General features: G+C 41.4%; 1 protein-coding gene across 1 annotated transcript in view; it reads left to right on the top strand.

Moving 5' to 3' along the window:
* LOC106594164 (E3 ubiquitin-protein ligase pellino homolog 2) overlaps positions 1 to 27,458 on the top strand; it is a 48,605-nt gene that overhangs the window by 1,146 nt on the left and 20,001 nt on the right. The gene's annotated exons all lie outside the window — the stretch shown is intronic.

The raw sequence follows: 27,458 nt of genomic DNA, 5'->3' as shown, positions 1-27,458 counted from the left end.
CCATGCCAAATCTTTTCAGTCTCCTGGGGGGGGAAAGGTGTTGCCATGCCCTCTTCATGACTGTCTTGGTGTGTTTGGACCATGACAGTTCGTTGGTGATGTGGACACCAAGCAACTTGACTCTCGACCCGCTCCACTTCAGCCCCGTCAATGTGAATGGGGGGCCTGTTTGGACCTCCGTTTCCTATAGTCCACGATCATCTCCTTTGTCTTGCTCACATTGAGGGAGAGGTTGTTGTCCTGGCACCACACTGTCAGGTGTCTGACGACCTCCCTATAGGCCGTCTCATTGTTGTCGGTGATCAGGCCTACCGCTGTTGTCATCAGCAAACTAAATGATGGTGTTGGAGTTGTGCTTGGCCATGCAGTCGGGTGAACTGGGAGTACGGGAGGGGACTAAGCACACACCCTTGAGGGGCCCCAGTGTTGAGGATCAGCGTGGCAGATTTGTTGCTGCCTACCATTACCACCTGGGGGTGGCCCATCAGGAAGCCAGGATCTAGTTGCAGAGGGAGGTGTTTAGTTCCAGGGTCCTTAGTGATGAGCTTTGTGGGCACTATGATGTTGATCGCTGAGTTGTAGTCAATGAACAGCATTCTCACACAGTGCCTTGCAAAAGTATTCATCCCCCTTGGCGTTTTTCCTATTTTGTTGCATTACAACCTGTAATTTTAAATGGATTTCATGTAATGGACATACACGAAATAGTCCAAATTGGTGAAGTGAAATAAATAAAAATATGGAAAAGTGGTGTGTGCATATGTATTCACCCCCTTTGCTATGAAGCTCCTAAATAAGATATGGTACAACCAATTACCTTCAGAAGTCACATAATTAGTTAAAGTCCACCTGTGTGCAATCTAAGTGTCACATGATCTCAGTATATATACACCTGTTCTGAAAGGCCCCAGAGTCTGCAACGCCACTAAGCAAGGGGCACCACCAAGCAAGTGGCAAGGAGCTCTGCAAACAGGTCAGGGACAAAGTTTTGGAGCTGTACAGATCAGGGTTGGGTTATAACAAAATATCTGAAACTTCAAACATCCCACGGAGCACTATTAAAACATGGAAAGAATATGGCACCACAACAAACCTGCCAACAGAGGGCCGTCCACCAAAACTCACAGACCAGGCAAGGAGGGCATTAATTAGAGAGGCAACAAAGAGACCAAAGATGACCCTGAAGGAGCTGCAAAGCTCCACAAGGGAGATTGGAGTATCTGTCCATAGGACCACTTTAAGCCGTACACTCCACAGAGCTGGGCTTTACGAAAGAGTGGCCAGAAAAAAGACATTGCTTAAAATAAGCAAGCACGTTTGGTGTTCGCCAAAAGGCATATGGGAGACTCCCCAAACATATGGAAGAAGGTACTTTGGACAGATGAGACTAAAATGTAGCTTTTTGGCCATCAAGGAAAATGCTTTGTCTGGTGCAAACTCAACACCTCTCATCTCCCTGAGAAAACCATCCCCACAGTGAAGCATGGTGGTGGCAGCATCATGCTGTGGGGATATTTTTCATCGGCAGGGACTGGGAAACTGGTCAGAATTGAAGGAATGATGGATGGCGCTAAATACAGGGAAATTCTTGAGGGAAACCTGTTTCAGGCTTCCAGAGATTTGAGACTGGGAAGGAGGTTCACCTTCTAGCAGGACAATGACCCTAAGCATACTGCTAAAACAACACTCAAGTGGTTTAAGGGGAAACATTTGAATGTCTTGGAATGGCCTAGTCAAAGCCCAGACCTCAATCCAATTGAGAATCTGTGGTATGACTTAAAGATTGCTGTACACCAGCGGAACTCATCCAACTTGGAGCTGGAGCAGTTTTGCGTTGAAGAATGGGCAAAACTCCCAGTGGCTAGATGTGCCTAGCTTATAGAGACACCCCAAGGGACTTGCAGCTGTAATTGCTGCAAAAGGTGTTATGCATGCACAAGTTCTGTTTTTTTGTCTTATTTCTTGTTTGTTACAAAATATTTTTTTTATTGTGAATCTTAAAGTGTAAATAGTAGGCATGTTGTGTAAATCAAATGATCATTTTTAATTCCAGGTTGTAAGGCAATAAAATAGAGAAAATGCCAAGTGGGGTGAATACTTTTGCAAGCCACTGTAGGTGTTCCTTTTTTCCAGGTGGGAACGGGCAGTGTGGAGTGCGATTGAGATTGCCTCGTCTGTGGATCTGTTGGGGCGGTATGCAAATTGGAGTGGGTGTAGGGTTTCTGGCATGATGGTGTTGATGTGAGCCATGACCAGCCTTTCAAAGCACTTCATGGCTACCGATGGGGCGGTAATCATTCAGGCAGGTTACCTTCGTTTTCTTGGGCACAGGGAATATGGTGGTCTGTTTGAAACGTATAGGAATTACAGACTCAGACAGGGAGGGGTTGAAAATGTCAGTGAAGACACTTGCCAGTTGGTCTGTGCATGCTTTGAGTACACGTCCTGTTAATCAGTCTGGCCCCGTGGCTTTGTGAATGTTGACCAGTTTAAAGGTCTTGCTCACATCGGCTACGGAGAGCGTGATTACACCGTCCTCCGGAACAGCTGGTGCTCTCATGAATGCTTCAGTGTTACCTCGACGCGAGCAATTAATTAATTTAGCTCGTCTGGTAGGCTCGCGTCACTGGGCAGCTTGTGGCTGGGTTTCCCTTTTTAAAGCCCTGCTGCATTCTCGATGAGCGTCGGAGCCGGTGTAGTAGGATTCAATCTTAGTCCTGTATTGATGCTTTTGCCTGTTTGATGGTTTGTCTGAGGGCATAGCGGGATTTCTTATATTAGTGTCCGCTCTTTGAAAGCGGCAGCTCTAGCCTTTAGCTTGGTGAGGATGTTTGCCTGTTATCCATGGCTTCTGGTTGGGAAATGTACGAAATTAACTTTTTGGCTCACCTGCCAAGGGGACTGGTAGATGAATAAATCCAACAGCCAATTATATTTTTTTACCAGCCAAAATAATAAATAGCCTTTTTGTGTCACGTATACATTCATTTCAGTACGTTTCATTGAGATAATAAGGTATTATGTTGATTACAAACTTAAAGAGGAGGCCAGAGCAAAATTTTAAACATAATTATTTTAATATATTGATCAACGGTTAATCAAATCAAGTTTATTTGTAGAGCACATTTAAAAACAACTGTAGTTGACCAAAAGTGCTGTACAGAGTGAAAACACGCCAAACAGTGGGCACACAATGAAATAAACAAAACATATCAGATACAATGAATAAGGGTATATGGAAGTCAAAACAGGGCAACAACAATGGTAAGATACAATTATGAGAAGTGCAGTGGACATAGAACTGGTGCTCTCCTGATACAAAGGGGAAGCAGCTCTACAAATCCTTTACTTTGAGTAGAAATACCCTGAAAAAATACAGGTAAAATAGAGGCTTATCAGATGCCGGTTAATTTTGGCTGTGGCTAGATTTAATTTCCCAGCTGGAATACAACTGAAGAAGTCTTCAGCTCAAAATTCTACTGAAGTATTTGCTATTAAATGTACTTACGGATCAAACATAATAGTAAATTAGGTTTTGTATACCTATCAGATGCTTAATCAACTTAAACCTCATCACACTCCTCACTCTCTACCGCAATCAACCCCTCTGCACGGTCCATCAAGTCTGGCCTCCTGCTCCTGACAGAGTCCTGGTGCCACAGTGTCACAGCTTTTATCGGATCATACTCCCTGATCTCTGGAGAGGACAGCTGGGCAATAAGGAGATCTGACAGTGTATCAGACTTTAAGTTGGACCGCCAATCGGTTTTCACCTGTTTCAACACCTCTTTCACATTCCGCTGTGGAGGCAGGGAAGGACAGGACCAGGTCAACCAATGCCAGCAAATCAGGGTAGGAATGCTGATGGCTCCTGTTGACACGGAACCAGGACATCTTCTGCAGGGACTGGGGCTCTTGGTACATCAGCACCTTCAGGACAGTCCACTGGTCAGGGATCCTTTCAACATGGATGCCAGAGATCTCCTGGACAGGCTTGTAGTGGTCCACCAGGGTTTCCATTTCAGTGTCACCAAAATCTAGAATAATTGTATACATTACAACAAGCATCATGCAGTTTTAATTCTCAAACTATAAAAATATGATGAACCTGAGCCTAACCTACTTGCCCTGTAATACAAAACATAAAGTAACTTGCTGCATCTCCTGACTCTGGCCAGTTGGTGAAGCTGACCAGCTTGGTGGCACACGGGACACGTACACTGGCGTCCTGGAACCTGTCACTCATACTCTCGACAAGCCTGTCAAGCCTTTTGTCCTGTGAGGTGACGAGGGTCTTGCTGTCACCTCTGGTCAGCGAATTTCCCTCATCTGTTGGCCATTGTGGCCTTCATCATGGGCCCTTCTCTGATGATAAAAGGCTCATTTTACCATCCTTTCAGAATTTTCCTTTATAACTCTCTCCCTCGCTTATTGATGTAATCCTTTCTCTTAATTCTTTTAAGTTAAGTATTTCCTATTGCAGCTTAAATAAACTGGTTTTGTACTTTTGAATTACTGCCTGTGTTGAGCACAAGGAGCTGTGGGCTTCTGCTATGGTGATGGTGGACCTCTGCAAACAGGTTGCTCAGGTGTGTTAGTTTGTCATGCAGGAAGCCACAGAAACAGATAAGCCTCCCTCGCAGTACTGTAGTATTTCCTGGCCTTGGCCTGCTGGACACCTCTGACATTTTGGACATCAGCAGATTGAATCTGAAATACATAAAGAACAAAGACATACAAATAGACAATTGCGGTCCAAAAAAATCTATTAGATATGACACTTTCTCAGTCCATAAAGCATTGAAACATGATGTTACCAATTGTAACCGTGTTTGTTATTTACTGGACATTACAAATTGATGATGACTTTTAGAGTACTTAGCATAGCAATCTAGAACCACTACCTGTTCCAGGTGCTGGACAAGCCCCTGGTAACCTCACAGGAAGTGGTCCAGTGCACGCAATAGGTGTCCTACATATCGGGTCCCGCCAATTCTGGTGCCATACAGTGGATGCTGACGATGTAGGCCCTGTCCCCCTTCAGCCGGCTGACCACACCATTCTTGGCTCCGGTAATCACAGCAGCTCCATCTGTTCCCAGAGCGACCAACTTGCTCCCCCACTCATCACACACTCCCTCCATGATGGCACTGATGGAGTTGCTTATGTGTACCGCGTCTGCCTTCTCCACCTACTTGATGCCAACAAGCTTCGACTCGATCTTGCCCTTGTGACAGAATCTGACATAAATGAACTCCTCCTCTTTCACAGGACTGTCTGTGGAGCCATCTGACATGATGGAGAGAAATTTGGTGTTTTTCAGATTCTCTCTGATATTGTTTCTCTCCACCTCCTGTGATATGGTGCATAAGCTCTTTGGCCTGCTTCTCATTTCAATATGTTGAGCCCACAGCAATTCCTCTTTTTTTTTCATCCAAACTGTAAAAATCAAAAATCAAACGTCAAATTAATTCAATAATAATTAAATATACAATCATGTTATCTAATATAGCTGGCAGTTGGTTGTGCTAAATTAGCCTTCTACCTTTTGTTTACTTAAGGATCAACACTATAAGGGTGGTAAAGTCAATTGTGTCACAATGCTTTAACCTGTTAGGGCTAGGGGGCAGTATTGACACAGCCGGATAAAAAACATACCCGATTTAATCTGGTTACTACTCCTGCCCAGTAACTAGAATATGCATATAATTATTGGCTTTGGATAGAAAACACCCTAAAGTTTCTAAAACTGTTTGAATGGTGTCTGTGAGTATAACAGAACTCATATGGCAGGCCAAAACCTGAGAAGATTTCATGCAGGAAGTGGCCTGTCTGACAAGATGTGTTTCATCTAGGCTGTTTTTATTGAAGATTTAGGATCTTTGCTCTAACGTGACACTTCCTATGGCTCCCATAGGCTCTCAGAGCCCGGGAAAAAGCTGAACGATATCGAGGCAGGCTCTGGCTGAAACACATTATCGCGTTTGGTAAGTGGCCGCTCAGAGTACTGTGGGCTTAGGCGCGTGCCCGAGTCGACCGAATGCTTTATTTTTTTTCATCTGTTTACCTAAATGCAGATTCCCGGTCGGAATATTATCCATATATAAAATGGATTTTAAACAGCGGTTGACATGCTTCGAAGTACGGTAATGGAATATTTAGAATTTTTTTGTCACGAATTGCGCCATGCTCGTAACCCTTATTTACCCTTTCGGATAGTGTCTTGAACGCACGAACAAAACGCCGCTGTTTGGATATAACGATGGATTATTTGGGACCAAACCAACATTTGTTATTGAAGTAGAAGTCCTGGGAGTGCATTCTGATGAAGACAGCAAAGGTAATAACATTTTTCTTATAGTAAATCTGACTTTGATGAGTGCTAAACTTGCTGGGTGTCTAAATAGCTAGCCCTGTGATGCCGGGCTATCTACTGAGAATATTGCAAAATGTGCTTTCACCGAAAAGCTATTTTAAAATCTGACATATCGAGTGCATAGAGGAGTTCTGTATCTATAATTCTTAAAATAATTTATGCTTTTTGTGAACGTTTATCGTGAGTAATTTAGTAAATTCACCGGCAGTGTTCGGTGGGAATGCTGGTCACATGTAAAAAATATGTAAAAAAAAAAGCTGGTTTTTGATATAAATATGAACTTGATTGAACAAAACATGCATGTATTGTATAACATAATGTCCTAGGGTTGTCATCTGATGAAGATCATCAAAGGTTAGTGCTACATTTAGCTGTGGTTTGGGTTTATGTGACATTATATGCTAGCTTGAAAAATGGGTGTCTGATTATTTCTGGCTGGGTACTCTGCTGACATAATCTAATGTTTTGCTTTTTGAAATCGGACAGTGTAGTTAGATTAACGAGAGTCTTGTCTTTTAAAATGGTGTAAAATAGTCATATGTTTGAAAAATTGAAGGTTTTGCATTTCTAAGGTATTTGAATAACGCGCCACGGGATTGCACTGGCTGTTACGTAGGTGGGACGATTTGGTGCCACCTAGCCCAGAGAGGTTAACCTCTCTTGGGGAGGTGGGACACTATTCAACTGCCAGTGAAAAATCAGAGCGCCAAATTCAAAACCACAATGTCATAATTCAAAGTTCTCAAACATACGACTATTTTACACTATTTTAAAGATGCACATCTCCTTAATGTAACCACATTGTCCGATTTCAAAAAGGCTTTACGGCGAAAGCATAAAGTTAGATTATGTTAGGACAGTTCCAACACAAGAAAAACCACACAGCCATTTTCCTAGCAAGGACAGGCGTCACAAAAACCAGCAAACCAGCTAAAAATATGCACTAACCTTTGACGATCTTCATCAGATGACACTCCTAGCACATCATGTTACACAATACATGCATTTATTTTGTTCGATCAAGTTGTTATTTATATCCAAAAACAGCATTTTTACATTGGCGCATGATGTTCAGAAAATATTTTGCCTCCAATACTGCCGGTGAATCAGCACTACAATTTACAAAAATACTCAAACGTTGATAAAATATTAAACTGTTATTCAAAGAATTATAGATGAACATCTCCTTTATGCAACCGCTGTGACAGATTTCAAAAAAGCTTCAACGGGGAAAGCACACTTTGCAATAATCTGAGTACTGCGCTCAGAAAAAGACATCAAGCAATACAGATACCTGCCATTTTGGAGTCATCTAAAATCATAAATAGCATTAGAAATATTCGCTTACCTTTGATCTTCATCAGAAGGCACTTCCAAGAATCCCAGGTCCACAATAAATGTTGTTTTGTTCGATAAACTCCATAATTTATGTCCAAATACCTCCTTGTTGTTTGCTCATTCAGTAAGCTACTCCAAGTGTAGGAAGCGCGGCCAAAATGTCACGACGAAAAGTCAAAAAAAGTTATATTTACGTTCGTTCAAACGTTGTATAGCATCAATCTTTAGGGCCTTTTTAACTTAGAACTTCAATAATATTCCAACCGGACGATTCCAATGTCTTGAAAAACGTTTTGGAACACAGCTACCCCTCACGTGAATGCGCGCCAATGAACTCGTGCTTTCCTGAGTCAACAAATTACAACTTCCTTTGTTCGCTCTCTGTTCACCATAGACGCCTCAAACAACTTTCTAAAGACTGTTGACATCTAGTGGAAGCCTTAGGAAGTGCAAAATGAATCCTTAGTCACTGTGTTAGATAGGCAATGACTTGAAAAGACTACAAGCATCAGATTTCCCACTTCCTGGTTGGATTTTTCTCAGGTTTTTGCCTGCCATATGAGTTCTGTTATACTCACAAACATCATTCAAACAGTTTTAGAAACCTCAGTGTTTTCTTTCCAAATCTACTAATAATATGCATATTCTAGTTCCTGGGCCCGAGTAGTACGCCGTTTAATTTGGGTACGTTTTTCATCCGGCCGTGAAAATACTGCTCCTTACCCAAAAGAGGTTAAAATGTAAACAGCATCTGGAGAAAAACAGTAAAATAGAATGTTACAGAGCCATAGGAAAGCATGGAGATCCATGTCAGAAATAAAACGATGAAGCTGGAGAACATTCGTGACCATGAACACAGCAAGTTTCACATTGAGCCCGGGACAAAGCATGGAGATCCATGTCAGTAGGCCTATCACTTTATGGTATTTATACACTATTTTGAGGTGAACCAAAGCTTATCAAGAGCTGAGAAATAACCTACAATACTGAACCATGTCTTCTAAATAGACTTGAAAAAATGAGCTACAAAAGTACTAGTCTAGCTGCAAGAGTAACAACATTTTCACTTACTCGCACATCCACTCCAAGTCAAAGTGGTCTCGCCTTCTTGCCAATGGCATGTACAGTCTCCTAAACAGTATCTTCATCTTCGTGCTGGTCTGCTCTGACATTGCCTTTAGCGCTGTCACAGAAGGTATCAAGAGGAGAGGCTCCGATTGACTGCGTGTCTTTGTCCTGCGCTCAATGTGAAACTTGCTGTGTTCATGGTCACGAATGTTTCCAGTTTCATCGTTTTATTTCTAATGACAAATGAGTTATTTCTGCTTTTATTTTTGCCATACTGGCGACACACAGAACAACTCAACGCCTCAGCCTCATACTGTAGCCAGCCTCTTAACTCCATCTCCAAACCTTTTTATGTGACTCATCCTCTTTTTCTTCGGTGGGTTTTCATTTCAAAGGTTGGCTTACTCCAAGTAAATGGCGCCACATAACAGATATTTAATGAACGGTAGCTAGCAGCAGACCCGTGGCAAGTGAGCGATGTCGAGTAGCTGATGTCCCGTATGGTAAACAGTGCCATGAAACTAGGAGCACTATGAGACGGTCTGTGGCTGGCAAACATGAGTAATTTCCTCCGAGCCATCATGCCAGATATTTTATTGCATGACTATTTTGGTATAAACATTTACCCGCCAATGTGGCGGATAGCCTTCTGAGATTTACTCGCCAAACGGAAAATCTACCCGCATTTGGCGCTTGGCAGGTGTTAATTTCAGAACCTGGTACGGTCACTGTGGGGACGACGTCGTTAATGCACTTGAGGAAGGCACTTGTGTTGAATGTAGCTGTAGTGGGTTAAACAGCATTCTCAAGTAGACGTTCCTTTTGTCCAGTTGGTAAAGGGCAGTGTGGATTGCGTCATCTGTGGATCTGTTGGGGTGGTATGTGAATTGTAGTGGATCCAGGGTGTCTGGGATGATGGTGTTGATGTGAGCAGTGACCAGCCTTTCAAAGCTGTCATTTAGACGGGTTACCTTGGCGTTCTTGGGCATGGGGACTATGGTGGTCTGCTTTAAACATGTGGGTATTAGACACTTGCTAACTGGTCGGCGCATGCTCGAAGTATGCTTCCTGGTAATCCGTCTGAATGTTAACCTGTTTTAAAGGTCTTACTGACATCGGCTACGGAGAGTGTGATCACACAGTTGTCCGGAACAGCTGGTGCTCTCATGCATAGAAGGCATTTAGCTTGACTGGTAGGCCCGCGTCACTGGGCAGCTCGTGGTTGGGTTTCTCTTTGTAATTCGTGATAGTTTCCAAGCCCAGCCACATCCGACGAGCGTTAGAGATGATCTACTAGGATTTGACCTTAGTCCTATATTGCCACTTTGGTTCATCGGAGGGCGTAGCGGGATTTCTTATTAGCGTCCGGATTTGTGTCCCGTTCCTAGAAAGCGTCAGCTCTAGCCTTTAGCTCAGTGCGGATGTTGCCTGTAATCCATGGCTTCTGGTTAGGATATGTTCGTACGGTCACTGTCGGGACTACGTCATCGATGCACTTATTGATGAAGCCAGTGACTGATGTGGTAAACTCAATGCCATCAGATGAGTCCCGGAACATATTCCAATCTGTGCTAGCGAAACAGTCCTGTAGCTTAGCATCCGCTTCATCGGACCATTTCCGTGTTGAGCACGGCACTGTTACTCCCTGTTTTGTGTTTTTGCTTGTTAAGAAGATGGAGTTATGGTCAGATTTGCCAAATGGATGGCGAGAGAGCTTTGTATGTGTCTCTGTGTAGCGTAGAGGTGATCTAGGGTTTATCTTTCTTTATTTTTTATTCTCTTCCTCTAGTTGCATAGGAGACATGCTGGTTAAACTGAATTCTGTTTCCCTGCATTAAAATCCCCAGCCACTAGAAGCACTGCATCTGGGTGAGCTTTTTGTTGTTTGCTTATGGCCTTACACATCTTGTTGATTGCGGTCTTTGTGCCAGCATCGGTTTGTGGTGGTAAATAGACATCTATGAAAAATAGAGATTAAAACTCTCTTGGTAAACAGTGTGGTCTACAATTTAGCATTAGGTATTCTAACAAAGGTGATCAGAACTTCAAAACTTCTTTAGTATTAAAGATTGCGTGCCAGCTAGGGTTGAACCACTCCCTTTTCCCGGTATAAATAACTTCCAGAAACTGGTAAATTATTACTGAATTATTCATATGAACAGCATGACGTGGAATGGAACTGTGAAGTTATATGCAATGTGTAAATCTGGCTTCTCTACGGCATTCTCTCTGCTCTCTGTATGATCAATCGTCAACGCTCAGTATGGAGCGCAGTTCACAATGCATGTAGACCTATCAACTCATGGTCACTTTTTTTTTTTTTCTTGTGACAGGTAGGCCCTAAATTTGCTGCAGGATAGCCTATGCTACAGTAATATAAGGACCGAATGCTTGTCTAATTTACACCTCCATCTGGCTTTCGGAGGCCACTTTTTTTTTTATTGTAAAGATTGGTTTTTGTTGTTGCAGTTTTAGAACAGCTTATCATTCGAATATCGTTGCTTTAAATCTTTCTCAATTCCATTAAAATTGCATCCAAAATAGATAATCCTTTACAAGATTGATATAGGCATATACTGTAGTTACAGTACCAGTCAAAAGTTTGGACACCTACTCATTCCAGGGTTTTTCTTTATTTTTTTAACTCTTTTCTGCATTGTAGAATAATAGTGAAGAGATCAAAACTATGAAATTACACATATGGAGTCATGTAGTAACCCATTTTTTAAAAATAAATTAAAATATATATTTGATATTCTTCAAAGTAGCCACCCTTTGATGACAGCTTTGCACATTCTTGGCATTATCTCAACCAGCTTCATGAGGTAGTCACCTGGAATACATTTCAATTAACAGGTGTGCCTTGTTAAAAGTTAATTTGTGGAATTTCTTTCCTTCTTAATGAGTTTGAACCAGTCAGTTGTGTTGTGACAAGGTATGGGTGGTATACAGAAGATGGCCCTATTTGGTAAAAGACCAAGTCCATGTTATGGCAAGAACAGCTCAAATAAGTAAAGAGAAATGACAGTCCATCATTACTTTAAGACATGAAGGTCAGTCAATACGGAACATTTCAAGAACTTTGAAAGTTTCTTCAAGTGCAGTCGCAAAAACCATCAAGCGCTATGATGAAACTGGCTTTCATGAGGACTACCACAGGAAAGGAACACCCAGGGATACCTTTGCTGCAGAGGATAAGTTCATTAGTTACCAGCCTCAGAAATTGCAGCCCATATAAATGCTTCAGAGTCTGCATTTCTTATACCAATAGACCATTCAACGAGGGATGCAAGCTCTTGTTTACTGAATGTTAAATACAGCAGCCAATAGAACTCACGGGAAGTTTGAAAGAATTGCTAACGCGATGGCGGTAGGCTATGGCAGTTATTTATTCAGACCATAACCATTCAATCTTAATGAAGAGAGACTGCTTTCACTTATCTAATTCTAGTCCAACTATATTATATTAAGCATGTCATTAGAATGATGAAGATGAGGACAACTTATTTCATTTAACTGTTGTGAGGAAGAAATAAAGTAACAATAGAGAGAAAGAGGGGGTAGGCTATAACAACATTAGGGGAAATATTATGGAAGGTATGAGTCAGCCTACCTCGAATTATAGAAATAGGCCCTATTATATTTCAAAATGTAAAATCAAATTCGCTAGCCTATACTTGTAGGCCGCGTGTGCTGCACCAGATTTGCATGTTCTCTCCCAACTTTATCATAATCTGAAGGAGGTGTGTATTTCCAATCTATATAATAGTAATATCATTCCCACTAAAAGAATTTGCCTACTGGAGGTTTTTGAATGTATTTACCCAAGAGGGCATATATCTAGCTACATCTATGGGCTTTTGTTTTTGTTTCATGCGTTATGTGCAGTAGCCAATATCATATGTATTGTATAATGAAACAATCATTTAGGCTTTTTCAGACTTGTGCACGAAAAAATGTATTTTGATGTAGGGCTTCTAAAATGTATTTAATATATGGCTCATCAGGCACAGGTAGCATCAGGTTTGAAATGTATTTCAAATCTTTAATCAAATCCAGACATAGGCCTATTTTCTATGCTTTGTAATTACACTTCCGGTTTTGGGTGGAAATACCGGGTTACCCAGGAGAAAAGTGATTTGTTCTCTGGATGAAACATCTGTAAAATACTGGGAAAATATTCAACCATAGTGGCAACTGTTCATGACAAAGTAGGGATCAGCGCAAGGAAATCTCAAAAATTGGTCAGGTGCCCGTGAAACGGCGGCCATCCCCTCTAGCACAATTATTTTATGGCAAAAGGCTGTGTGCATTAGTCATGTAAACACCTTACTCCTGCTTATCTTAATTGGCATAAAGTCATATTCGAGAAAAAAAACCACCTGGTTTTCTGAGCAATCTTTCGAATTGTTAGGATATGTAACAGAAAATGCATCCAAGAAATGTGTAGAGTCACACGCTATGTAGTCAGTCATTGTGTGCTATGAATATGGGTCCAAATACTAAACTTTTGACTGCTTTAATACACATACGTGAATTTGTCCCAATACTATTGGTCTGCTAAAATGGGGGGACTATGTACAAAAGTGCTATAATTTCTAAACTGTTCACCCGATATGGATGAAAATACGTTCAAATTAAAGCTGACAGTCTACACTTCGTAGTCATTGTATAATTTCAAAGCCAAAACCAACAAAAAAAAGTCACTGTCCGAATACTTTTGTAGCTCACTTTTTAAATGAGCATACAAGTATGTTTATGGATATTTAAGTAGTCCTGCATGACTGTTTGGAGTGCGCTGCCATACCTTTAGCTCTGTGGTGCAGCAGAGCTGGCACGCTGAAGATAAAGTTGTGGCAGATGTCTCGGGAGGGGTCTTGACTACGCTCTAGCTGTTCTCCAGACAGTGGTAACACTGGAATGTGGCCACGTCACCTCTTTCAGAACCAGTGAAGATCTCCAGGTTCTTACAGTGGGGCATCAGCACAATCGACAGAATGATACAGAAGATGTAATTAGTGGGGAGGACTAACCGTGTCGATGAGTGCGTATGGGGACTGCATCACTGAGTGCAGAGTAGAGGGGCAAGTTCAGACAAACGGTGTAGTCCATCCCTGCCTTAACACTGGTCTGGGGAGCACCAAATATCTGAGGAGACAAGAGAGGGATTTCACATACAAGAAAAGTGTGCGTCAACAAACACCGGCATGTAATACAGGGTGTATATGGACTTAGAGTAGACTCATATACACAACGTGTGTTCTACACACACGCTTTCATATACAGACCCACTACTCACTTGCTCATATGCAACAAACGTATAGAGTGAGAGACTTGGTGTCTTTACCGTGATCCAGGGTGGAGGAATATTATTTGGTTGTCGTCATCTGGCATCATGGCACAGTGGCTGTTTGTTGGTCACACTGCGACACATCACTGTCACCGCCTCCAGCTGGTCTGGTAACTACGCCAACACAACAGGTACATAGACATTGGAGTTTGATACCCCTGGTCAGGATTCCACTGAGGAAGGTGGAGGGCTACATATGTGCCGAGTTCTGTAAGGCACACGATGAATTAGGGAACACTCATGATCCCAAAAGCCTTACAAGAAAGTTATGTCAAGGTCAAAGGTGACTCACCTGTCCAAACTTGGCGTCCTGTGCCTAGTAGTGGTCCAGGGCAGTGCAGTAGAAACCGGACTCCACCTTGTCAGCCATATGTTTTCGACACACACACTGACCTGTCTCCTGAGAACAACTGCAGTGAGAGCGAGAGTAAAAACAGTCAGGAAATGGCATAGGACAGAGTTCAATTGGAGTTGAAAAGTTGCATTCGAGGTATAACAGTCGGTTTTTAAAGACTGCTGGTGTATCAAAAGAAGCAACTAAGGATCATTTAGCTAAATAAATGATAACGTACCAGTTCACGCCACTCGCCACTTCAGTTTGGCCCAGTATTGAACAGCCTGCTGTCATTTCATGCCCAACCCTCGTTGTGGAGAGCTATCCAATCACATAAGGTACTTGTACAAATTCTATATAGAACAATATTTCTAAGCAAATAGAAAACAGTTGGGGAAAGTCAATAACATGTCATCCTCTCAACGTTACACATGTCCTAATAACAATGCCTTCATACAGCGTCAATGCAATTACAGGAACACTCAGTACCACTAATGATTAAGTTGAGGTGATTTGATCAAAGTCATTGTTACCTGCAGGAAGAGAGGGAATGGAGAAAGAGAAGATGGTTAGAGGGCATTCTCTTTTATTGTAACTGCACAAAACTGCCAGAGTAAAAGCAATAAAATCTGTATTTCACATAGACCATCTCATAGTATGCAGTACACTGAACAAAAATATAAACAAATGTATTGGTGCACAAATGTGTTTATGTCCCTGTTAGTGAGCATTTCTCCTTTGCCAATATAATCCATCCACCTGACAGATGTGGCATATCAAGAGGCTGATTAAACAGCATGATCATTACACAGATGCACCTTGTGCTGGGGACAATAAAAGGCCACTCTAAAATGTGCAGTTTTATCACAACACAATGCCACAGATGTCTCAAGTTGAGGGCGCATGCAATTGGCGTGCCACCAGAGCTCTTGCCAGAGAATTGAATGTTCATTTCTCTACCATTAGCCGTCTCAATGTCATTTTAGAGAATTTGGCAGTACCTCCAACCGGCCTCGCAACCGCAGACCACGTGTACAGTGAGGGGGGGGAAAGTATTTGATCCCCTGCTGATTTTGTACGTTTACCCACTGACAAAGAAATGATCAGTCTATAATTTTAATGGTAGGTTTATTTTAACAGAAAGAGACAGAATAACAACAAAAAAATCCAGAAAAACGCATGTCAAAAATGTTATAAATTGATTTGCATTTTAATGAGGGAATAAGTATTTGATCCCCTCTCAATCAGAAAGATTTCTGGCTCCCAGGTGTCTTTTATGCAGGTAACGAGCTGAGATTAGGAGCACACTCTTAAAGGGAGTGCTCCTAATCTCAGTTTGTTACCTTTATAAAAGACACCTGTCCACAGAAGCAATCAATCAATCAGATTCCAAACTCTCCACCATGGCCAAGACCAAAGAGCTCTCCAAGGATGTCAGGGACAAGATTGTAGACCTACACAAGGCTGGAATGGGCTACAAGACCATCGCCAAGCAGCTTGGTGAGAAGGTGACAACAGTTGGTGCGATTATTCGCAAATGGAAGAAACACAAAAGAACTGTCAATCTCCCTGGGGCTCCATGCAAGATCTCACCTCGTGGAGTTGCAATGATCATGAGAACGGTGAGGAATCGGCACAGAACTACACGGGAGGATCTTGTCAATGATCTCAAGGCAGCTGGGACCATAGTCTCCAAGAAAACAATTGATAACACACTACGCCGTGAAGGACTGAAATCCTGCAGCGCCCGCAAGGTCCCCCTGCTCAAGAAAGCACGTATACATGCCCGTTTGAAGTTTGCCAATGAACATCTGAATGATTCAGAGGACAACTGGGTGAAAGTGTTGTGGTCAGATGAGACCAAAATGGAGCTCTTTGGCATCAACTCAACTCACCGTGTTTGGAGGAGGAGGAATGCTGCCTATGACCCCAAGAACACCATCCCACCATCAAACATGGAGGTGGAAACATTATGCTTTGGGGGTGTTTTTCTGCTAAGGGGACAGGACAACTTCACGGCATCAAAGGGACGATAGATGGTGCCATGTACCGTCAAATCTTGGGTGAGAATCTCCTTCCCTCAGCCAGGGCATTGAAAATGGGTCGTGGATGAGTATTCCAGCATGACAATGACCAAAAACACACGGCCAAGGCAACAAAGGAGTGGCTCAAGAAGAAGCACGTTAAGGTCCTGGAGTGGCCTAGCCAGTCTCCAGACACCTTAATCCCATAGAACATCTGTGGAGGGAGCTGAAGGTTCGAGTTGCCAAACGTCAGCCTCAACCTTAATGACTTGGATAAGATCTGCAAAGAGGAGTGGGACAAAATCCCTCCTGAGATGTGTGCAAACCTGGTGGTCAACTACAAGAAACGTCTGACCTCTGATTGCCAACAAGGGTTTTCCCACCAAGTACTAAGTCATGTTTTGCAGAGGGGTCAAATACTATTTCCCTCATTAAAATGCAGATCAATTTATAACATTTTTGACATGTGTTTTTCAGGATTTTTTTGTTGTTATTCTGTCTCACTGTTCAAATAAACCTACCATTAAAATTATAGACTGATCATTTCTTTGTCAGTGGGGAAACATACAAAATCAGCAGGGGTTCAAATACTTTTTTGCTCACAGTAACCATGCCAGCCAAGGACCTCCACATCTGGCTTTGTCACCTGCGGGATCGTCTGAGACCAGCCACCTGGACAGTTGATGAAACTGTGGGTTTGCACATCCAAATGATTTCTGCACAAACTGATAGCCACATTAGCATTTACTTTTTGGAGTGTAATTACAGACTTAGCTAGCTACAATGCCCTCGGTTAAACCAAGGGCATTGGTTTTATGTGCTTAAACGTTAACTAATTAGCTAACTTCCTAGCTAGCTGACGCTAACCTAGCTTGCCTAATCGATAGCCTGCTTTAATAACAGAAGACCAACTTACTACCAATTTCAATATTGAAATCATAGTTAGTTGGTTAGGTTCTCTACTGAAAAACTATAGCGGTTACCTTTTCATCGTCGGCCATTGTCCCTACTTCACCACCATTGCCTTTCACTGTCAAAGTCCGATTTCCATTAAATAACTCAGCCACAGTCAATTGGCTGCATCCAAAAAATATATTAAAACAAAAACTAACTTTTTGGTATTAATTTAAAATCAGGGTTAGGCATAAGGTTAGCTGGTGGTTAAGGTTAGTTATAAAATCTGATTTTAAGAGAACATAGGTGTTGTTTAGCCATAATAATTAAGCTGTGCTAGTGACTACCATGTTCATTGTCTCGAATTTTCCCCTGTAAACCTTCAATCACACCGACAGCGTTCTTGCGCAAAATAGTACGCAGCATCATCTGGATGTGTGCAACAAAAGGTCAACATTCACCTTCTGCTACCATTTCTGTCAAGCCGTCTATGCATACAGTTTGACTCATATGTTCGATAAATCCAACGTATGCACCACACTGCCGCTGCAATCCAATGCTGCAAGGCAAACGCAGGGTTTCATTGGAAATGTATGTAATTCTGGTGTACCAAAATGCAATGACACTGTCGGTGTGATCGAAGTGTAATAATACAACTATTGCAGTTGCAAGATTTTTTGTTGTGAGAAGAGAAATCCATGTGGGGATGTTGTATTTGTGCTTGCCATTCTCTGCTCACTCGACCACATTCCGCGTGCGCTCACAGGACCCATCCTCTGTGCGTTCGTCTCAGTGTTTGCTTGCTCACTGATGTTTTAATCTTTCTCAACAGTGTCACCTCGCGCTCAATGGACATTAGAGGTTGGTTTGACCCCATACTTGGCAATACAATGTCACATCAATCTTACTATGTTAAAGAATACCCATCGCAAAGAGCAAATCTGAACACACTGATTTTTTTGCGGGTTTCACAAAAAGGGATGTCCCACAGATTTGAATGTTCTTAGCACGGCACTTGCTTTACATTTGGGCTGTATAACGCCTAAATATCATAACAGACAGTATTGGGATTTTCAGATATGGGGAACAACTGCCATATTGTTTTCAAATGATTTATGTATTTTGAGGACCACATTATTGACATTTAGTGATAACAGATTGGTTTACTGCAGTTTTGTAGAATTCTCACACAGCATCCATTGTTTGCCAGGTGAACTGACAGGACTACTCACATAATGAAAGTTATAAAGTATGTTCTCTCTCATTTTAGATAAAAATGCCATTTAGGGAATTTAAAACTCCTTAATTCAATTAACATCTCCCGTTGACCCGTTTTAGGAATATCCAAAACATCAGTAGACATGTTTCTAACATTTTACACAATTCCATGCTATACAGTAAGTAAGCCTTCACTACACAGCTTTTGTTGAAATTCTCATGTAGCTATGTGCCATAGATGTAATGTGTGTGTCCACGTATTAGCTCCTAAAACACTGGTGGTGTAGTAATACCACCCATGGGGCTAAGAAAAGCACTTTAATCAGAATTTTTCTTAGTGATGAGTTTCCGAGCCTGTTTTGGTGGGACATTGATTATTAATGGTCTGTCTGTCTTTATCATTGTAGACGTTACTCTCATTCAGCAGTGCTTAGTAGCTATCCTCCTTGGGAAACATTTCATTGTGCTTCAGGCACAACCACCTAGACTTTTTTTTCAACATCAACAAAAAACATCTGGAAGAAAAGTGTGGCCTTGCGGTGCTTTCATTGTTAAGGTGTTTTCAAACATTTATGGAGAGAGAATGAAATAATACATCAGTCATTTCTCTGGTGTTTGGTGCTTTGTGAATTTCATGTATAGAGCATCTGTTAAAAGCATTTTGCATTTAAAATATATATGTGTGGCCTATGTCCCCTGCACCCAGGGTTCTACACTAACCTTTTCCACTGGCGGCACTGGTACTACCAACCTTTTCAGCTGGTGGCACCAGCACATGATTTGGTCGCACAATCTTTTAAATAAATATAATAATTGATCATGACCTGGCCTCTGTCCCATAATGTGCCTTCATTCCATATAGAACCAGGCTAAGAATGACTAGCCATATTTTTAAATTAGCATGCCCTTGTGTTCTTTAATTAGGATAGATTTATTGTAACAGCAAAGAAAAGACACTTAAAATAATGTGCAAAATGTATTTATTACGGATGTCAAAGTTACATGTGTTTTGTTTTTGTTTTCTTCTCCAAAATCCTCTAGAGCGGGGGTGGGGGCCACAAAACATTGGGGGTCCGCAGTGACGCGTAGGTCTGCGTACCCACATCTAATAAGAATTTGTTCTTAACTGACTTGCCTAGTTAAATAAAATAAAAAATGTAACCACATCAGGGGACCATTTTGAGGTCTGGGAAAAATCTGATAAATATAGATTTTTGTTGTTGTAGTTAGCCTTTAATTCAGGTAAACGCCAGACAGTTGTTTGGCCAGTGGTGTTTCTGTAGTGCACTAAGGATGGAGTTTCAAAACAGATGGCCACTGGATTGATGCAAATAATCATGATTCTGCCAGGAAGGCGCAGGCTACTTTGTAGTTACATTTTTATTGCCTTAGCATCTACCCGTAAACAGTTAGGCTACACAAAGTTGTAGGCCATACGCGCACCGCACATTCAGGTAAATTTTCCAGGGGCACACCGGGCCAGTGCCAACTGAAAGCTACATGCATTAATTAAAAAAATATATACTGGCCCGGGACAAGATCTGACAGGAAATCAAATGATGAGTGTGTGATTTTTATCTTCGCAGGCTGAGCAACTAGCCTATACAGGGTACATACAGACATTGGCAAGTAAAATACATCTTTTGAAAAGGCCTACCTATTATCATTATGCATTGACATTAACATTATTTTTTTACCTTCTAAAATATGTTAGAATAACGTGGGTATTGCCTGGCTAAATAGACAGCATGCTCCCGACACAAACACACTAATGAAGTCTGTCCATGTGGTAGCTAGTCAGCCTCGCCATTTGAGATGTATTACTGAAGGGATACTGTATTATATTTTAAAATGAGAAAGCGATCAAAAAGCGGGTTCACTTTGTAATGGGACACTTTGTATGGAAAACCAAGTTGAAGCCAACATTTAGATGTTGTCTTGCTCATAATAACCGCACATGGTTTTACCGCAACATCATTAAATTGAAACGCCGGGAAACAAATGGAAGCGCCGACGTCTCACATAAACGGATCTGAAATGAAATCATAGAATAATTAGTGCCTTATTAAAGTATTCTTACCCCTCGACTTATTCCACATTTTGTGTTACAGCCGGAATTCAAAATGGATTACATATATATTTTTTCTCTCCCAATCTACACACAATACCCCAAAATGACAAAGTAAAAGTATTTTTTTTACATTTTAGCAAATGTATTGAAAGTTAAGTACAGAAATATCAAATTTACATATAGTACCAGTTATAAATTTGGACACCTACTCATTCCAGGGTTTTTATTTTATTTTAACTTTTTTCTACATTGTAGAATAATAGTGAAGACATCAAAACTATGAAATAACACATATGGAATCATGTAGTAACCAAAAAAGTCAATTCACAATACATTTAATCTTTGAGATTCTTCAAAGGAGCCACCCTTTGCCTTGATGACAGCTTTGCACGTGCTTGGCATTCTCTCCAAATGTGGAGGAAGTCGAAAAAGATAACACTGTTGTCGTAATCAGGAGACAGGTGTTTTATACATCTTCAAACGAAGGGCAAACATGGCATCCGTGACACAGAGGGAGAAGCGTTCATCCATGTATATGGTTAAGAGAGTGTAGCTATCTACATTTTCAGATATTATATGTTTCTAATTTGGTCAAACTTGTTCAATGCAAGTTAGTGTACTGCTAACATTAGCTGGCTGGCTCGCTAGTTTACCTGTTAGGGCTAGGGGGCAGTATTTACACGGCTGGATAAAAAACATACCCGATTTAATCTGGTTATTACTACTGCCCAGAAACTAGAATATGCATATAATTATTGGCTTTGGATAGAAAACACCCTAAAGTTTCTAAAACTGTTTGAATGGTGTCTGTGAGTATAACATAACTCATATGGCAGGCAAAAACCTGAAGATTCTGTACAGGAAGTGCCCTCTCTGACCATTCCTTGGGCTTCTTGACTCTCTTTATTGAAAATGTAGGATCTTTGCTGTAACGTGACACTTCCTATGGCTCCCATAGGCTCTCAGAACCCGGGAAAAAGCTGAATGATGTCGAGGCAGCCCCTGGCTGAAAACATTAGCGCCTTTGGTAAGTGGTCTATCAGAGGACAATGAGACTGAGGCGCGTGCACGAGGCGACCCCATGTTTTTATTTTCTCTCTCTTTGAACTAAAACACGGTTTCCCGGTCGGAATATTATCACTTTTTTACGAGAAAAATGGCATAAAAATTGATTTTAAACAGCGGTTGACATGCTTCGAAGTACGGTAATGGAATATTTAGATTTTTTTTGTCACGAAACGCGTCGGGCGCGTCACCCTTCTTTACCCTTTCGGATAGTGTCTTGAACGCACAAACAAAACAGAGGATATTTGAACATAACTATGGATTATTTTGAACCAAACCAACATTTGTTATTGAAGCAGAAGTCCTGGGAGTGCATTCTGACGAAGAACTGCAAAGGTAATCACATTTTTCTTATAGTAAATCTGACTTTGGTGAGGTGTCTAAATAGCCCGGCATCACAGGGCTAGCTATCTACTCAGAATATTGCAAAATGTGCTTTCAAAACATGCATGTATTGTATAACATAATGTCTTAGGATTGTCATCTGATGAAGATCATCAAAGGTTAGTGCTGCATTTAGCTGTGGTTTGGGTTTATGTGACATTATATGCTAGCTTGAAAAATGGGTGTCTGATTATTTCTGGCTGGGTACTCTGCTGACATAATCTAATGTTTTGCTTTCGTTGTAAAGCCTTTTTGAAATCGGACAGTGTGGTTAGATTAACGAGAGTCTTGTCTTTTAAAATGGTGTAAAATAGTCATATGTTTGAGAAATTGAAGTAATAGCATTTCTAAGGTATTTGAATATCGCGCCACGGGATTACACTGGCTGTTGCGTAGTCCACCTAGCCCAGAGAGGTTAACGTTACGTGTATGATCTGTGTAGTAAAATTTGCATCTCAGAGCCATTTGCATTGCTAGTTATAGCCTAATGTTAGCTATCTAACATTGAACCTAGCTAGTTGGTTAGCTTTAGCTGCCTGTAGATTCATGCAGGGTGGTAATGTTATGAGTTGGGATTTTGGTTAATTGTTTAGCTACATGTCAAAGACTCCACTATGCAAGTAACCAGTTCACTGTACAGTTTACACCTTTTGTATCCTGTCCATGTGACAAATTAACTTTTTAGATTTGCTTTAATATAGTGTGTGTTTACCAGAGATGGTAATATGAAGAACAACATGACCTGCACCAAAGTCAAATTAGGATATAACGTTAGGCCAACGAGACAGTGTCTAAGTTATACAATTCTCTGGTAGAATGCCCTGCTTTTGTTTTGTCACACTCACAACTGTAAGCTATTTTCTGTCATTAGCTCGCCATTATCTTGTTGCGAGTTTATTGTCCTGTAATAATGAATACAATTTAGCTAAAGTTAAGCCGTTCTCAGCAATATGATATATTAATAATTTTTTATTTAACTAAACAAGTCAGTTAAGAACAAATTCTTATTTACAATGACGGCCAAACCCAGACAACGCTGGGCCTATTGTGCGCCGCCCAATGGGAGACCCAATCACAGCCGGTTGTGATACAGCCTGGAATCCAACCAGGGTCTGTAGTGACGCCTTAGGCACTGAGATGCAGTGCCTTAGATTGCTGCGCAACTTGGGAGCCCTGAACTGGCTAGCTAGCTAACAAGCTAGAAGCTAAACCATTTTATTTATATTTTTTTGAAAGTTGCTTTTAGTTCCCTGGTTTGCTAGATTGACATATACTAAATTGGTGTTAAAATACACCAGTTATGCTATTTTGGTCCATCAGGCTGTTGATGTCATGCAACCTGTTTTTGTTTATACTTTTTCAAAATGACAATGACAAGTTTGATGTCGGACGACAAAAGAATGTTCATGATGTCACTGCGACAACTGGATACAGACATGTCGCTAAACATAGATTTAGACTAAAAGCTAGTTTATACTTTGGTTGTACTCACTGTTTAGCACATGGCCTCGCATGTGAATCCTTAAAGAGGTGTTGCTAAAGCTTAAGATGGTGTAAACGATGCTGAATGGGTGTAGACCAAGAAGAGCTCTCCACTAGGTGTACCAAAACATTCAAGGGCCATTTTCTCAAAAGTGGGGTTACAAGTTTATCAACTTTCAAAGCAGAATTACTTTCCTGTTGTTCCTCAACTGTACTGTATGATAAACAATTTTCTAGCTCTGAGTCTCTACTTTTATCCAATGTAAAAAAAAATATATATATATTTCAAATGTTGCTCCACAAGATCAAGCCTGTCGGCCACATGTGGAATAAGTTGGGTTATGAATATTTTCTGAAGGCACTATTAGCGCAATAGAACTTCTAAATCGGCTACCGTAACTTCAATGACTTTTCAAGGACCAAAGAGCCTAAAGGATATGTTTGATTTTCAAGGTATACTATTCCGTGATGACTGAATTGCGCATCACAAATACTTAACCAAGACTTTAAACTTTAAATATGTGGTTTGCATACCCATTCTTGCCTTAGCATTTAATGGTAGTTATAACTTGGAACATCTTTCCTACCCTTACCACTCACTCTTCGCTCCACGTAACAACCACCTTTTTGAGAGCTGAGCGTTCTCTCTGCCTGACAGTTTGTCTATAGGCTATATCTGTGCAGAGAGCATGTGATAAATAAGCATCCATCGTTTATTATTTTTTAATCAATTATATAGCCTAGATTAAAAATCGCATTATTGCAATATTTTTTTTCTCTGCCCACTGACTGGGATGATTGACTGGCCCGGAGGGTTTCCAAAACCTCCCTCATATGGCAAGTTCTGGCACCCTTGCGACCAATAAAAATGTATGTCTCACTGCCAAGTCAAACGGTCGCAAGTGTGACTGTTTTGATCGTGGTATCGAATCCTGTCCGCACTCCCCATACACAACACATACATAGAGTCAGTGTGGTGTTGTAGGCTATAGTAGGGATAAGATGCCTGCCATTAAAATAATACAATCATTTGTGGGCTTATCCTTTCTGTTATAGTCTAGATTTTGATTCAAAGTTACATCTTCATGACATTTAATTTGAATGGAGAGCATAGTCCTATTTGAATTGCAATTCTCACCCTGGTTTGTCTTAACCCAGTGGTGGCATTGGTGTTAGCATGGCCACTTCCCGGCTTTGGCTGGCAGCACTGGAACTGGGCAGTGAGTGGGAAGGCTGTGTGAGTGGGTTTAGGAAATGAAAGGGGGAATTGATCAGGATACAGCCTCGGCCTCTCCACAGTCCTCTTTGTCCATTCATTGTGCTTGTGGGATTGAACCTATTGATTGTGCAAGTCTCCCCTGAAGAACGATTCTGTGAGGGAAGATTGTATTCAATGGGGACATCTCCGGGTAGGTGGAGCACAGACCTCCAAACACCAAGACTGGAGTTGGGTGACTAACTGTAGATAACATTACTGAGGATCACATTATAGAGGATGACTCAGAAATGCTGCTATTGTCACATTTTGGACTGGTTCTGAAGACCTTAACCTAGAGCTGGGCAATATCTCGCTTTATTTATTTTAGGTTTTTTCTTTGTACAATTTTTTTAAAGGTCAAAATCACTCAATTTAAAACAGTCAGCAATGAATTCAGGGTTGTGAAATTATACCTAGGCTAGTTATAAGCCTTCCACAACCATGATACCAGCTAATAATTAAACTTTATCAAAATAGTTTAACCTGCTTTTTTTTGCAATCAATGATCTGGCTTTCAAATCTGTCTTTTGAAAATGCAATGTTGAGTTCCAAATTTAACCAGAGCCTTGCATAATGCACATTCACTAATAATGTCTAACTTCTTGTAGCAGGGCTTGGGCTGTAGAAAATGACCACCGGTCTCATAAACAATCACACAAGCCCACGTGCTAGTGAGTAGCCAGCCAATCTTTAAATTTCAAGTTTAGCCAACTTGTATCTATTTGCTAGCTAACAAGGCAGAACAGTTGAATTGTTATAGGGAAACGTTAAAAAAAGTACAACTTCATATTCATCTCCAGCACCACCCCTACATCAACCTATGTGACCAATGTTTGATTGATGTCATTGGAAACACAGAGAAAGGTAAGTGTTTCCAATGTCATCATCAACCAATTAGTAGTCAATGCCTACTCACAATTGGTCAATATCACACAATGATTGTCATTGGAAACACTTATCTTCCACTCTTTTTTTTTACTCCAAAACATAGAAACGCACCATTTTCAAATATGTTGGGGTGGTGCTGGAGATGCTGAATGAAGTTTAACATTTTAAATGTCAATTTATGAACCGTTTTCTGTTTCTCCAACCTTTTAAATCATAGGGGGAGAGTCAAAGCATGAGGTTTCACTTGCTAAAATCTATCCACAATAAGCCCCATGCGTTTCTATGGGCTCATTTTGGACCTAAGCTTGCCTTTGGGACAATGACTCCCATTGTTAGGGCGTAGACATGAGCATCTTGTCATTATATACAGATCTCTGGTGTAAATGGGAAGGTGCACACAGTACAGAAAGAGACAACCAAAAAGACATGACAATAAGCTACCATAAAAAAATTCCCCTCTGACCCATAATAACCCACTGTGCCATCTTCACATGACCCTAGAAGCAGTCATGGGGTCATAGCCAGGGCTATCGCTTTAACAAATTTCTCATACTATGTTAACGCTGTACTGTCACTAAGTCGATAACTAGGGGACTGCTGGTGGCTCTTTCTAGTGTATGGTGGCAGGGCTGGAGTACAGGTGATGCTCAGAGCCTCCATTCTAATCCTTTCTACTAAGTATCAAGAGGCTAAAAATGCCCACTCTGGCCCTGGTCAAAAGGCAAAGGGATTACAATAAGCTAGAGCACAGATTTAAAAGGCTGTCCCGGCTAATGCAATGATGAAGAGGCCTCCAGGTGACATTGCACACTTCACTTCCTGTCCTTAATGATGGATAATTGACTGGCATTTATGTCCAGTCTTCCTATCCAACGCCAAATGGCTTTACTGGGATGGTAGAGATGTAATGGCCCAGTGTCATCAAGCTAGAGGGATGGCATTGACGTTACCACTGACAATAACAGTTGTGAATGGGTGGCTGTTGAAGGCTAACAGAAGAGTGGAATTGATCCTGCTTTATTGTGGACTGATCACAGCGGTCATGACCTGTTTCATATCACATTGATCGTACTCGTGTGCAGTCAGTCAGCGATGGCAGAGCTACAACATTCCCCTGTGAGTGGGTTGTGTCTAGCAGACCAGCTCTCAGCCCTGTTCTGACTGAGACCATGTGTTTCCCAGGCTGCCTGGCTGTGGGGACAGGTGGCCTGGGGAGGGAGGAGGAGGAGGATGAGTATGGGGAGGAGGTGGTAGTCACGAGGGCTTTGGGGATTATAGTGTAGTGGTTGGTTGTTTAGCCCAATCACTAATAAAAGGAAAGGAGGTTGGTGGATTTTTATTCAATTAATATAATTGATTCTGAAATACTGTAATCAATCAAAATGTCAACCTGAACTCTCTTATTGTGTGGGGGGTGGATGACAGAACAGAAGGCCTGTGTGTTGGATGGGAGGAGAGCATGGGGTTTCCCAGCTGTAGGGGCCAGCTGGTGGATGTAGAGTATTGGTCTGTTCTGGAAGAGGCACCTCCATTCACCAGGCAGACCAGGCCCGTAGTAACAGCAGACTGAGAGACTGGGCATCACAAGGGTGCACCAAGATAGAAATGTTAACCACACACTAAATAGAGAAGTTGTTATGATGAGGCCATTTTGTTCTGTGTATTTTTAATTGAGTCAGCCAGTTCAGGCTCCAAGTTAGTGTGACTA

Source organism: Salmo salar, chromosome 01, assembly GCF_965601325.2.
Source record: "Salmo salar chromosome 01, fSalSal1, whole genome shotgun sequence".
Lineage (NCBI taxonomy): Eukaryota > Metazoa > Chordata > Actinopteri > Salmoniformes > Salmonidae > Salmo > Salmo salar.
Note: the sequence above shows the minus strand (reverse complement) of the source record. Positions and strands in the feature narration are given on the sequence as shown.